This window comes from Oncorhynchus tshawytscha, linkage group LG04, assembly GCF_018296145.1.
Source record: "Oncorhynchus tshawytscha isolate Ot180627B linkage group LG04, Otsh_v2.0, whole genome shotgun sequence".
Lineage (NCBI taxonomy): Eukaryota > Metazoa > Chordata > Actinopteri > Salmoniformes > Salmonidae > Oncorhynchus > Oncorhynchus tshawytscha.
Window position 1 is genome coordinate 17,083,761 of NC_056432.1, and position 12,781 is coordinate 17,096,541.

The window sequence follows — 12,781 nt, forward strand, 5'->3', positions numbered from 1 at the left end:
ATTTGCTGCTAGTAGACATCTTAATTTGCTTTTAGCCAGGCAGCACAGTGTTCCTGTCACGCCCTGGTCAAAGTATTTTGTGTTTATCTTTATGTATTTGGTCAGGCCAGGGTGTGGCATGGGGTTTTTGTAATTGTGGTGTGTTTGTCTTGGGGTTTTGGTGGTGGTATTGGGATTGTAGCTTAGTGGGTTGTCTAGCAAGGTCTATGGCTGTCTGGAGTGGTTCTCAATCAGAGGCAGGTGCTTATCGTTGTCTCTGATTGGGAACCATATTTAGGCAGCCATATTCTTTGAGTTTGTCGTGGGTGATTGTCCTTAGTGTCTTACTTGTACTCTCTGTTAGTTTGCACTAGATAGGCTGTTTTCGGTTTTCATTACGTTTATTGTTTTGTCGTGTTTAGTGTTTAGTCGTGTTTAGTGTTTAGTCGTGTTTACGTTTTGTTTAATAAATATGGATCGCAATCGACACGCTGCAGTTTGGTCCGACTCTCCTTCATCACCACTAGAAAACCGTTACAGAATCACCCACCACCAACGGACCAAGCAGCGTGTTAACAGGCAGGAACCACAGGAGAGGCAACAGAGGCAGCAGCAGCAGGAGCAGCAGCAGCTGCAGTGGGAGAGGCTGCACCACCTGGAGAAATGGACATGGGAGGAAGAACTGGACGGTAAAGGACCCTGGGCTCAGCCTGGAGAATATCGCCGCCCCAAGGAAGAACTGGAGGCGGCGAAAGCTGAGAGGCGCAGATATGAGGAGGCAGCACGGCGTAGCGGATGGAAGCCTGAGAATCAGCCCCAAAAATTTCTTGGGGGGCTCAGGGAGAGTGTGGCAGAGTCAGGAGTCAGACCTGAGCCAACTCTCCCTGTTTATCGTGAGGAGCCAAGGAGGAGACCAGAACCAGAGACTGTGAAGGAGTTAATGGGGAAATTGGAGGAGAGAGAAATGAGGGAGTTGCTGTGTTGGTGCTTTTTGCATGGAATTCGCCCGACGGAACGTGTTGGGGATTTGATGGCACCTGGGTTAGCGCTCCATACTCGTCCTGAGGTGCGTGTTAGTCGGCTGGTGAAGTTGGTGCCAGCCTCACGCACCAGGCCTCCTGTGCACATCCTAGCCTTGCACATCCTGTGCCAACACTGCTCTCAAGATCTCCAGTACGCCTTCACGGTCTAGCCCATCCTGTGCCACCTCCACACTCCAGTCCTCCGGTAGCAGCTCCCGCTCCAGGCTTCCTGTGCGTGTCCTCGGTCCAGTACCACCAGTACCAGCACCACGCATCAGGCCTACAGTGCGCCTCGCCTCTCTAGCGCTGTTAGAGCTTTCCTCATCTCCAGCGCTGCCGGAGCCTCCCGCCTGTTCAGCGCAGCCAGAGCCTTCCTCCTCTACAGCGCTGCCGGAGCCTCCCGCCTGTTTAGCGCAGCCAGAGCCTTTCTCCTCTCCTGCGCTGCCGGAGTCTCCCGCCTATCTAGCGCTGTTAGAGCCTTCCTCATCTCCAGCGCTGCCAGAGTCTCCCGCCTGTTTAGCGCAGCCAGAGCCTTCCTCCTCTACAGCGCTGCCGGAGCCTCCCGCCTGTTTAGCGCAGCCAGAGCCTTTCTCCTCTCCTACGCTGCCGGAGTCTCCCGCCTGTTCAGCGCAGCCAGAGCCTTTCTCCTCTCCTACGCTGCCGGAGTCTCCCGCCTGTTCAGCGCAGCCAGAGCTGCCAGTCTACATGGAGCAGCCAGAGCTGCCAGTCTGCATGAAGCAGCCAGAGCTGTCAGTCTGCATGGAACAGTCAGAGCTGTCAGTCTGCATGGAGCAGCCAGAGCTGTCAGTCTACATGAAGCAGCCCGAGCTGCCAGTCTGCATGAAGCAGTCAGTCTACATGGAGCAGCCAGAGCTGTCAGTCCGCATGGAGCAGCCAGAGCTGTCAGTCTACATGAAGCAGCCCGAGCTGCCAGTCTGCATGAAGCAGCCAGTCTACATGGAGCAGCCAGAGATGTCAGTCTGCATGAAGCAGCCAGAGCTGTCAGTCTGCATAGAGCAGCCAGTCTGCATGGAGCTGCCAGTCTGCATGGAGCTGCCAGTCTGTATGGAGCTGCCAGTCTGCAAGGAGCTGTCAGTCTGCACGGAGCTGTCAGTCTGCACGGAGCTGCCAGTCTGTAAGGAGCTGCCAGTCTGCAAGGAGCTGCCAGTCAGCCCGGAGCCGCCAGAGCGGTCAGTCTGTAAGAAGCCGCCAGAGCTGTCAGCCTATATGGAGCAGCTAGTGCCGCCAGTCTGCCCAGCGCCGCCAGTGCCCCCAGTCTGCCCAGCGTCGCCAGTCTGCCCAGCGCCGTCAGTTTGCCCAGCATCGCCAGTCTGCCCAGCATCGCCAGTCTGCCCAGCGTCGCCAGTCTGCCCAGCGCCGTCAGTCTGCCCAGCATCGCCAGTCTGCCCAGCATCGCCAGTCTGCCCAGCGTCGTCAGTCTGCCCAGCGTCGTCAGTCTGCCCAGCGTCGTCAGTCTGCCTAGCACCGCCAGTCTGCCCAGCGCCGCCAGTATGCCCAGCGCCGCCAGTCTGCCCAGCGCCGCCAGTCTGCCCAGCAACGCCAGTCTGCCCAGCGCCGCCAGTCTGCCCAGCGCCGCCAGTCTGCCCAGCGCCGCCAGTCTGCCCAGCGCCGCCAGATCTACCAGTCAGCCAGACTCTTCCAGATCTGCCAGTCAACCAGACTCTTCCAGATCTGCCAGTCAACCAGACTCTTCCAGATCTGCCAGTCAACCAGACTCTTCCAGATCTGCCAGTCAACCAGACTCTTCCAGATCTGCCAGTCAACCAGACTCTTCCAGATCTGCCAGTCAACCAGACTCTTCCAGATCTGCCAGTCAACCAGACTCTTCCAGATCTGCCAGTCAACAAGACTCTTCCAGATCTGCCAGTCAGCCAGGATCTGCCAGTCAGCCAGGATCTGCCAGTCAGCCAGGATCTGCTGAAACCACCAGCCAGCCAGGAGCTGGTAGATCTATCTACCTGCCTGAGCTTCCTCTCACTCCTGAGCTTCCTCTCACTCCTGAGCTTCCTCTCACTCCTGAGCTTCCTCTCACTCCTGAGCTTCCTCTCACTCCTGAGCTTTCTCTCACTCCCGAGCTTCCCCTCAGTCCCGAGCTGCCTCGGTCCCGAGCTGTCCTTCAGTCCCGATCTGCTCCTCAGTCCAGTGGGATTCTGGGTGGGGACTACTAGGCCATGGTCGGCGGCGAGGGTGGACTATCCAGGGACGAAGGGAGAGGGGACTAAGACATTAAAGGAGTGGGGTCCACGTCCCGCGCCGGAGCCGCCACCATGGACAGACGCCCACCCGGACCCTCCCTATTGTTTTGAGGTGCGTTCGGGAGTCCGCACCTTAGGGGGGTTCTGTCACGCCCTGGTCAAAGTATTTTGTGTTTATCTTTATGTATTTGGTCAGGCCAGGGTGTGGCATGGGGTTTTTGTAATTGTGGTGTGTTTGTCTTGGGGTTTTGGTGGTGGTATTGGGATTGTAGCTTAGTGGGTTGTCTAGCAAGGTCTATGGCTGTCTGGAGTGGTTCTCAATCAGAGGCAGGTGCTTATCGTTGTCTCTGATTGGGAACCATATTTAGGCAGCCATATTCTTTGAGTTTGTCGTGGGTGATTGTCCTTAGTGTCTTACTTGTACTCTCTGTTAGTTTGCACTAGATAGGCTGTTTTCGGTTTTCATTACGTTTATTGTTTTGTCGTGTTTAGTGTTTAGTCGTGTTTAGTGTTTAGTCGTGTTTACGTTTTGTTTAATAAATATGGATCGCAATCGACACGCTGCAGTTTGGTCCGACTCTCCTTCATCACCACTAGAAAACCGTTACAGTTCCTTTGTGTCAGAATAGATGCACAACACTAGTTCACTCTGTAATGACATCTCAACAATGTTACTTTGAAAGGCACCCACAGATATGCTGCTATTCTAAAACCTATTGAAATATTCAATAGAGAAGTGGCAATCAGCTCTACCCGTGTGTGTGTGTGATGCATAGAGAGTCGTGGGGAGATATTTTCCTCAATCTTAATTCACAAGGAGCTCCATGTTGAGTATCAGGTCGTGTGCATGTGAAGAAGCTGAAACAGGGACCTTAGAGGTCTGAATCCAGACCAACACTACCTCCCTTAATGCAGCACAGCTTCTCTGACTGCAAAAGAGAAGAAGGATGTTGGAGAAAATATTAAGGGCTTTAATGATTTCTGCCATGGCATTGTTTTACTGGCCTGTAAAAAAGGCATTGTGATATGCCTGCTGGCGTCTCTGTGCCTGCCGCGCACACACACACGCTAGACAGAGAGGCCAATCTTTTAATGGAAGGATTCTGGAGTCTGAAGTAAAGTGTTGGTGCTCATTAAATCCAAACTCCTGTCACATCCAATTTCTGGAAGCAATCAGACATCTTCTTAGCAGTGGAACAGTTGCCAAAAGGAGGCGAAAACATGTCATCACCCTTCCCAGTCGCAGCACTTATTTTAAACACTAAAAGTGTTTAAAGACTTCAGTTTAGTGTGTATTTATTTATTCAAGATTTAAACTGATATGAATTTTAATATTTAGGTTGAATTTATTTGCACCAAATAAAACAATACAGATCAAATGAAAAAGTGTGCAGGTATGGTTTGGAAGGCCTTCCAGTGCATTTGGAAAGTATTCAGACCACTCCCCTTTTCCACATTTTGCTACGTTACAAGCTTATTCTAAAATGGATTTGAAAAAGAACTAATCCTCAACAATCTACACACAATACCCCGTAATGACAAAGCAAAAACAGGTTTTTAGAAATGTTTACAAATGTATTAAAAAACAAAAACAGACTTTATTTACATAAGTATTCAGAACCTTGGCTATGAGACTAGAAAATTAGCACAGGTGCATCTTGTTTCCATTTATATTTATAATGGAGCCCCATTTGCTGCTGCCAAGGCATCAGCTCCTCTTCCTGGGATCCAGCAAAATTAAGGCAGTTTATACATTTTTAAAACATTACAATACATTCACAGATTTCACAACACACTGTGTGCCCTCAGGCCCCTACTCCACCACTACCACATATCTACAGTGCTAAATCTATGTGTGTGTGTGTGCGTGTGTGTGTGTGTGTGTGTGTGTGTGTATGCATGTGTCTGTTCCAATGTTTGTGTTGCTTCACAGTTCTCGCTGTTCCATAAAGTTTTTATTTTATTTTTTAAAATCTAATTTACTGCTTGCATCAGTTACTTGATGTGGAATAGAGTTCCATGTAGTCATGGCTCTATGTAGTACTGTGTGCCTCGAATAGTCTGTTCTGGACTTGGAGACTGTGAAGAGACCTCTTGTGGCATGTCTTGTGGGGTGTGCATAGGTGTCCGAGCTGTGTGCCAGTAGTTTAGACAGACAGCTGGGTGCATTCAACATGTCAATACCTCTCATAAATAAAAGTAGTGATGAAGTCAATCCCTCCTCCACTTTCCGCCAGGAAAGATTGACATGCATATTGTTAATATTAGCTCTCTGTGTACATCCAAGGGCCAGCCGTGCTGCCCTGTTCTAAGCCAATTACAATTTTCCTACGTCCTTTTTTGTGGAATTTGACCACACGACTGAACAGTGGTCAAGGTGCGACAAAACTAGGGCCTGTAGGACCTGCCTTGTTGATAGTGTTGTTAAGAAGACAGAGCATTGTTTTATTATAGACAGACTTCTCCCCATCTTAGCTACTACTGCATCAATATGTTTTGACCATGACAGTTTACAATCTAGTGTTACTCCAAGCAGTTTAGTCATCTCAACTTGCTCAATTTCCACATTATTTATTACAAGATTTAGTTGAGGTTTAGGTTTTAGTGAGAGTTCCAAATACAATGATTTTAGTTTTAGAAATATTTAGGGCTAACTTATTCCTTGCCACCCACTCTGAAACTAACAGTAGTTCTTTGTTGAGGGTAGCAGTCATTTCAGTCGCGGTAATAGAAACTCTCACTTTATTCAGTCAGTGGCATGTTGTTTACGGAATTCAAAAGTACAATTCTCATCTTTCATAATTTGGTCCAATATACTTGGATGTGTAGTGTCAGCGTTTGTTGCTGGCATGTCATCCCTAAGTTTGCTTATCTTGCCCATGAAAAAGTCATTAAAGTAGTTTGCAATATCAGTGGGCTTTGTGATGAATGAGCCATCTGATTCAATGAATGAAGGAGCCAAGTTGGCTTTTTTCCCCAAAATATAATTTAAAGTGCCCCAAAGCTTTTTACTATCATTCTTGATATAATTTATCTTTGTTTCATAGTGTAGTTTCTTTTCATTTAGTTTAATTTAATTCCCATGATTTCTTAATTGCAGTATGTTTGCCAATCAGTTGGGCTGCCAGACTTAATAGCCATACATTTTGCCTCAAACTATTTTTCAATTCCTCATCAATCCAAGGGGATTTAGCAGTTTTTACTGACTGTTAGCACTTGGTGGTCTATAGCAGCATCCCACAAGAATGGGCTTTAGGTGAGGCAGATGAACCTGTAGCCATATTACTTCAACAGTATTTAACATTAGATCATCTCTTAAGCTTTACAGGAATGTGGTTCTGAATGTAGACCGCAACACCGCCTCCGTTGGCATTTCTGTCTTTTCGGTAGAGGTTATAACCATGTATTGCTACCACTGTATCATCAAAGGTATTACCTAAGTGAGTTTCAGAGATAGTCAGAATATAAATGTCATCTGTTACAAGCAAATTATTGACTTCATGGACCTTGTATTTTAGGCTACATATGTTAGTATGGCGTCTTTTTAGCAATTTTCTGGGTTGCTTGATTGTTTTTACTGCTTTACTGGGAAGCTTGTCAGAGGTAGACTTCCTCATGTTATTTACATTGGAGGTGATAGTGCAGGGCGAGCTGCGTAAAGTGGTCTTCCTACTATTGCACATCGCCTCAGTGCTAACAATGTAACTCTGGTTTATAGGCTCATGATTACTGCTTACAATAACTGTAGGATAAACAGATGTATTTGGTGCAATTAGGGGTACATAAATTAAATGACTTACATTGTGTTTGCCAATGCCCCTAAGATCATGTACATTTGATGCAGCATTATGACAACTCGTTGTCACAATGGTAGGAATTAACTGAGCTGGTCTTAGATCATTTACCAGTCATTGTTTCAACGCAGCCTTGATATGCGTGGACAGAGTCCTGGAGCCAAGATGATTTGGATGGACTCCGTCATTCCTATAGAGTATCTTCTGTTTCCAGAAGGTGTCAAAGTTATCAATAAAAGTGACTCCAGCAGAGCTACAGTAGTATTTTAGCCAGATGTGTAATGCCAGCAGTCTGCTGAATCTTTCACACCCGCGGCCCAACGATGGTACTGGACCTGAAATTATTGGCCGTTTTTGTAGTCTTTTAATGACAGTTATTGACTGTCCTTGAGATGTTTCTACAGCTTGATCCGTAGAGCTCTGAGACAGGATTGTTTCGAGGCATTTGATTTGGGGAATGGTCTCCAAAAAATGTCTGCAGCATTGAAGGTCCCCAAGAACAATGTGGCTTCCATCATTCTTAAACGGAAGAAGTTTGGACCCAACAAGACTCTTCCTAGAGCTGGCCGTCCGGTCAAACTGAACAATCGGAGGAGAACCAGGGACTGTAGTGACGCCTCTTGCACTGAGATGCAGTGCCTTGGACCACTGCGCCACTCGGGAGCCCGATGGTCACTCTGACAGAGCTCCAGAGTTTCTCTGTGGTAATGGGAGAACCTTCCAGAAGGATAGTCATCTCTCCAGCACTCCACCAATCAGGCCTTTATGGTAGAGTGGCCAGACGGAAGCCACTCCTCAATAAAAGGCACATGATAGCACGCTTGGAGTTTGCCAAAAGGCACCTAAAAGACTCAGACCATGAGAAACAAGATTCTCTGGTCTGATGAAACTAAGATTGAACTCTTTAGCCTGAATGCCAAACGTCACGTCTGGAGATAACCTGGCATCATCCCATACAGTGAAGCATGGTAGTGGTAGCATCATGCTGTGGAGATGTTTATCAGTGGCAGGGACTGGGAGACTAGTCAGGATCGAGGGAAATATGAACCAATGCCTGAGGTTATTGTCCTGTTAAAAGGTGAATTCATCTCCCAGTGTCTGGTGGAAAGCACACTGAACCAGGTTTTACTCTAGGATTTTGCCTGTGCTTAGCCCCATTAAGTAATTTTTTTATCCTGAAAAAACTCCCCAGTCCTTAACGATTACAGGCATACCCATAACATGATGCAGCCACCACTCTGCTTGAAAATATGGAGAGTGGTACTCAGTAATGAGTTGTATTGGATTTGCCCTAAAAATAATACTTTGTATTCAGGACACAAAGTGAATTGCTTTGCCAAAATGTTTTCAGTATTACTTTTGTGCCTTGTTGCAAACAGGATGCATGTTTTGGAATATTTTTATTCTGTACAAGCTTTTTCACTCTCTCAATTAGGTTTGTATTGTGGATGAACTATATTGTTGTTGATCCATCCTCTGATTCTCATATAACAACCATTAACCTCTGTAACTTTTTCAAAGTTACCATTGGCCTCATGGTGAAATCTCTGAGTGGTTTCCTTCCTCTCCGGCAACTGAGTTAGGAAGGACGCCTCTATCCTTGTAGTGACTGGGTGTATACACCATCCAAATAACTTCATCATGCTCAAAGGGATTTTCAATGTCTGCTTTCTTTCTTTTTACCCACCCATGGTGCCCTTTGCGAGGCATTCGAAAATCTCCCTGGTCTGTGTGGTTGAATCTGTTTGGATTCACTGCTCGAGTAAGGGACCTTACAGATAATCGTATGTGTGGGGTACAGAGTTGAGGTAGTCATTCAAAAACCATGTTAAACATTATTATTGCACACATTGAGTCCATGCACATTGAGTCCAACTTATTATGTGACTTGTTTTGCAAATGTTTACTCCTGGACTTATTTAGGCTTGCCATAACAAAGGGGTTGAAAATGTGTTCACTCAAGACATTTCAGCTTTTTATTTTGTATACATTTGTAAAAATGTCAACCAAAAAAACATAATTCCACTTTGACATTATGGGGTTGTGTGTGTGTGTGTGTGTGTGTGTGTGTGTGTGTGTGTGTGTGTGTGTGTGTGTGTGTGTGTGTGTGATCCAGTGACAAATATCCAAATTTTATATTTTTTAAATTCAGACTGTAATGCAACAAAATGTGGACAAAGTCAAGGGGTGTGAATACGTTCTGAATGCACTATACACATTAAAATACACCTTTTATTATACACGATACAAAAGCAAAATTAAATCAGAAAAAAACTGACGTTCTTCAGAGGCACAGAATAGCCTATTTCTGCAAAGCCTCCATGTTCGTTCTTTCCTACACTAGAACATGCTTTCTGCCTGTTATTTTGTGGGACATCTTTGCGCTAATGTTTTCTATTCGGAACTAGGGTCCTTCGCGAGGCACATTTCCTGTTAGTAGGGAGTGTTTGAAACATTTTGGAGGTGGCCGGGAGTTTAAAAAATAACTGTCAAAAAGCCACTTAGTAAACTGATATATCTGAGATAAAACTTGGAGATGGCTGCAGCAATGAATAACGATGAATAGGCTCGTCTTTATTCGCATCAAATATTTTGCAAATCTGTTTTTCCTTTTGATGTTTTAACTTTAACGGACTGGAACTGCACAACAGATGGCAAATCAACTGCATACAGGGGAGATAGTGAAATGCTGTACTGTGCATTTAATCTGGTAGTTTGAATACAGTGCAACACTGCTACGCCCAGCAAAGGTCGCTACTGGCAACCCCGAAGTCTGCATGAAATAGCCTACATCTGGTGTAATAACACTACAAAACAGCGTTATGCCTCTTACTCACTCTAAATGAGACTAGAATGAGACAGAAATAAGCATGAACTACATGGCAAGGCCACATGAGTTAAATGAAAGATTGAATGTAGAAAATAAAGTGTTCTTCATTATGCTGTTAGCATAGAGGGATCTGAAAACATTATAGCATAGAAATTTGAAGCTCGTGTTGACTGAGTTATATTCTTTATTCTGTGCCAGTCTATTGTATACATGCAGACATGTTACTGTAACCACATTTTCATTTTTTAAATATTTTTTTATATCTCCAGTATGTTCTGTGTTTAGTAATGCACTCCTTTTGACTCAGCCGAGTCACAAAGGCACTTGTTTCTCCGCACTTAATGGCCTTATTATTTCCTGTTATGTTATTCAGGCTCCTATAAGCCATCCAGTTCCTTGGCAGCATCACCGGATCTTCACTTTATAAGGCTTGACATCATCTACTTCCTGTGATTTGTCTGTGTTCCAAATGTTGATTCTCCCATTTGGGACACTACTAAGCCAGCACTGTGTTCTTAATCCCTTGAATGCTGGTGACAAAATCAGTGATACATGTATTTTTTCTCCAGATAAAATATCTCTGGGGTTTCTAAACATGAACAACAATATCAGTATAGAGTTGGATATTATGTTTTACTGATATTATTTTTAAATGATAGCGATGGGACCTGTCTGTACAGTAGTGCCACTTGCCTGGTGAACAGCAATACATATAACCTCATGAAATACTAGAGTAGAATATGCTATTGATAAATTACCCCTTCATACATCAAAATATCTAAATGTGCTAGTACTGTAAGTAGTATTTGCTTATGTTTTATGTGTTTAGCTCAAATAAGAATTCTACTGTCGTAGAGACACGAAAGTCCAATCTAATTTAATCGGCTGTTATGGAGTTGTGGGCGTACAGTTGAAGTCAGAAGTTTACATACACTTAGGTTGGAGTCATTAAAACTCATTTTTCAACCACTCCACAAATTTCTTGTTAATAAACTATAGTTTTGGCAAGTCGGATAGGACATCAACTTTGTGTATGACACAAAAAAAAATTACAACAATTGTTTACAGACAGATTATTTCACTTATAATTCACTGTATCACAATTCCAGTGGGTCAGACCTCTGAAAGAAAATTGTAGACTTCCAGAAGTCTGGTTCATCCTTGGGAGCAATTTACAAATGCCTGAAGGTACCACGTGTATCTGTACAAACAATAGTACCACAGACCACCAGCTTCCTGGCTGATGTTTTGGTCACTTTTGAATGCTGGCGGTGCTTTCACTCTAGTCGTAGCATGAGACGGAGTCTACAACCCACACAAGTGGCTCAGGTAGTGCAGCTCATCCAGGATGGCACATCAATGTGAGCTGTGGCAAGAAGGTTTGCTGTGTCTGTCAGCGTAGTGTCCAGTGCATGGAGGCGCTACCAGGAGACAGGCCAGTACATCAGGAGACGTGGAGGAGGCCATAGGAGGGCAACAACCCAGCAGCAGGACCGCTACCTCCGCCTTTGTGCAAGGAGGAGCAGGAGGAGCACTGCCAGAGCCCTGCAAAATGACCTCCAGCAGGCCACAAATGTGCATGTGTCTGCTCAAACGGTCAGAAACAGACTCCATGAGGGTGGTATGAGGGCCCGACGTCCACAGGTGGGGGTTGTGCTTACAGCTCAACACCGTGCAGGACGTTTGGCATTTGCCAGAGAACACCAAGACTGGCAAATTCGCCACTGGCGCCCTGTGCTCTTCACAGATGAAAGCAGGTTCACACTGAGCACATGTGACAGTCTGGAGACGCCGTGGAGAACGTTCTGCTGCCTGCAACATCCTCCAGCATGACCGGTTTGGCGGTGGGTCAGTCATGGTGGGGTGGCATTTCTTTGGGGAGCCACACAGCCCTCCATGTGCTCGCCAGAGGTAGCCTGACTGCCATTAGGTACCGAGATGAGATCCTCAGACCCCTTATGCTGGTGCGGTTAATTTGCAGATAAATTCATTAAAAATCCTACAATGTGATTTTCTGGATTTTTTTTCTTCTCATTTTGTCTGTCATAGTTGAAGTGTACCTATGATGAAAATTACAGGCCTCTCTCATCTTTTTAAGTTGGAGAACTTTTACAATTGGTGGCTGACTAAATACTTTTTTGCCCCACTGTATTATATACAGTATATATTTAATATGTTTTCACTGCAACTGCCAACCAACCACAGGAAGTCTCAGTAGCCCACTCTCAATGTGTAGACTGCCTGCTATTGCCTTCTGCCTCTCTGCTAATCATCAGATGAGGGGAGGTGGGGAGCCAGGGGGTCTGTGGGTAACTTGATTGGGTAACTGATTTAATAAAAAATACAAATGCATAAGAAATAAATGTGACTGGTCAATAATTATGTGAGTCGGGCCCAAGAGGGAAGAAAAATCCAACCACAGGAGCCCACTCTCAATGTTCAAAATACACCAGAGAGCATTATTTACCCACAGAGAATCAATAGTTTACAGAAATGTACTGTGGATGTATTTTTCTATCACAAGCACATACAAGTATCTGCATAAATTAAGGGAACACCAACAAAAAGTGTCTTTAAAGGATGTTTGGCCACCATGAGCTGCCAGAACAGCTTCAATTCACCTTGGCATAGATTCTACAAGTGGACCTAAACCATGGCAGGAAAATTCACCCCACACCACATATACTTTGTATCCGTTGTTTACTCAAGTGTTACCTTTGTTTTGGCAGGATGCCTACAGTATATGCCTACAGTCAGGAAGTCTGCAGTTTGTGCGGCATGCGCACCAAATATAGTCCACAGCTTGTTGCGTTGTGGCCATAGACATGGCAATTTGACTGTTAAAAATGGGTACACTAGCAATGGATGCCTTTACTGACTTTTTTTTTTTACTGCTTTTTCTCCCCAATTTTGTCATATCGAATTGGAAATTAGTCTTGT

At 45.3% G+C, this 12,781-nt stretch overlaps 1 protein-coding gene across 3 annotated transcripts in view; it reads left to right on the forward strand.

The window, feature by feature from the left end:
• Nucleotides 1–12,781, forward strand: part of LOC112248220 (disabled homolog 2-interacting protein-like) — a 111,650-nt gene that overhangs the window by 60,430 nt on the left and 38,439 nt on the right. The gene's annotated exons all lie outside the window — the stretch shown is intronic.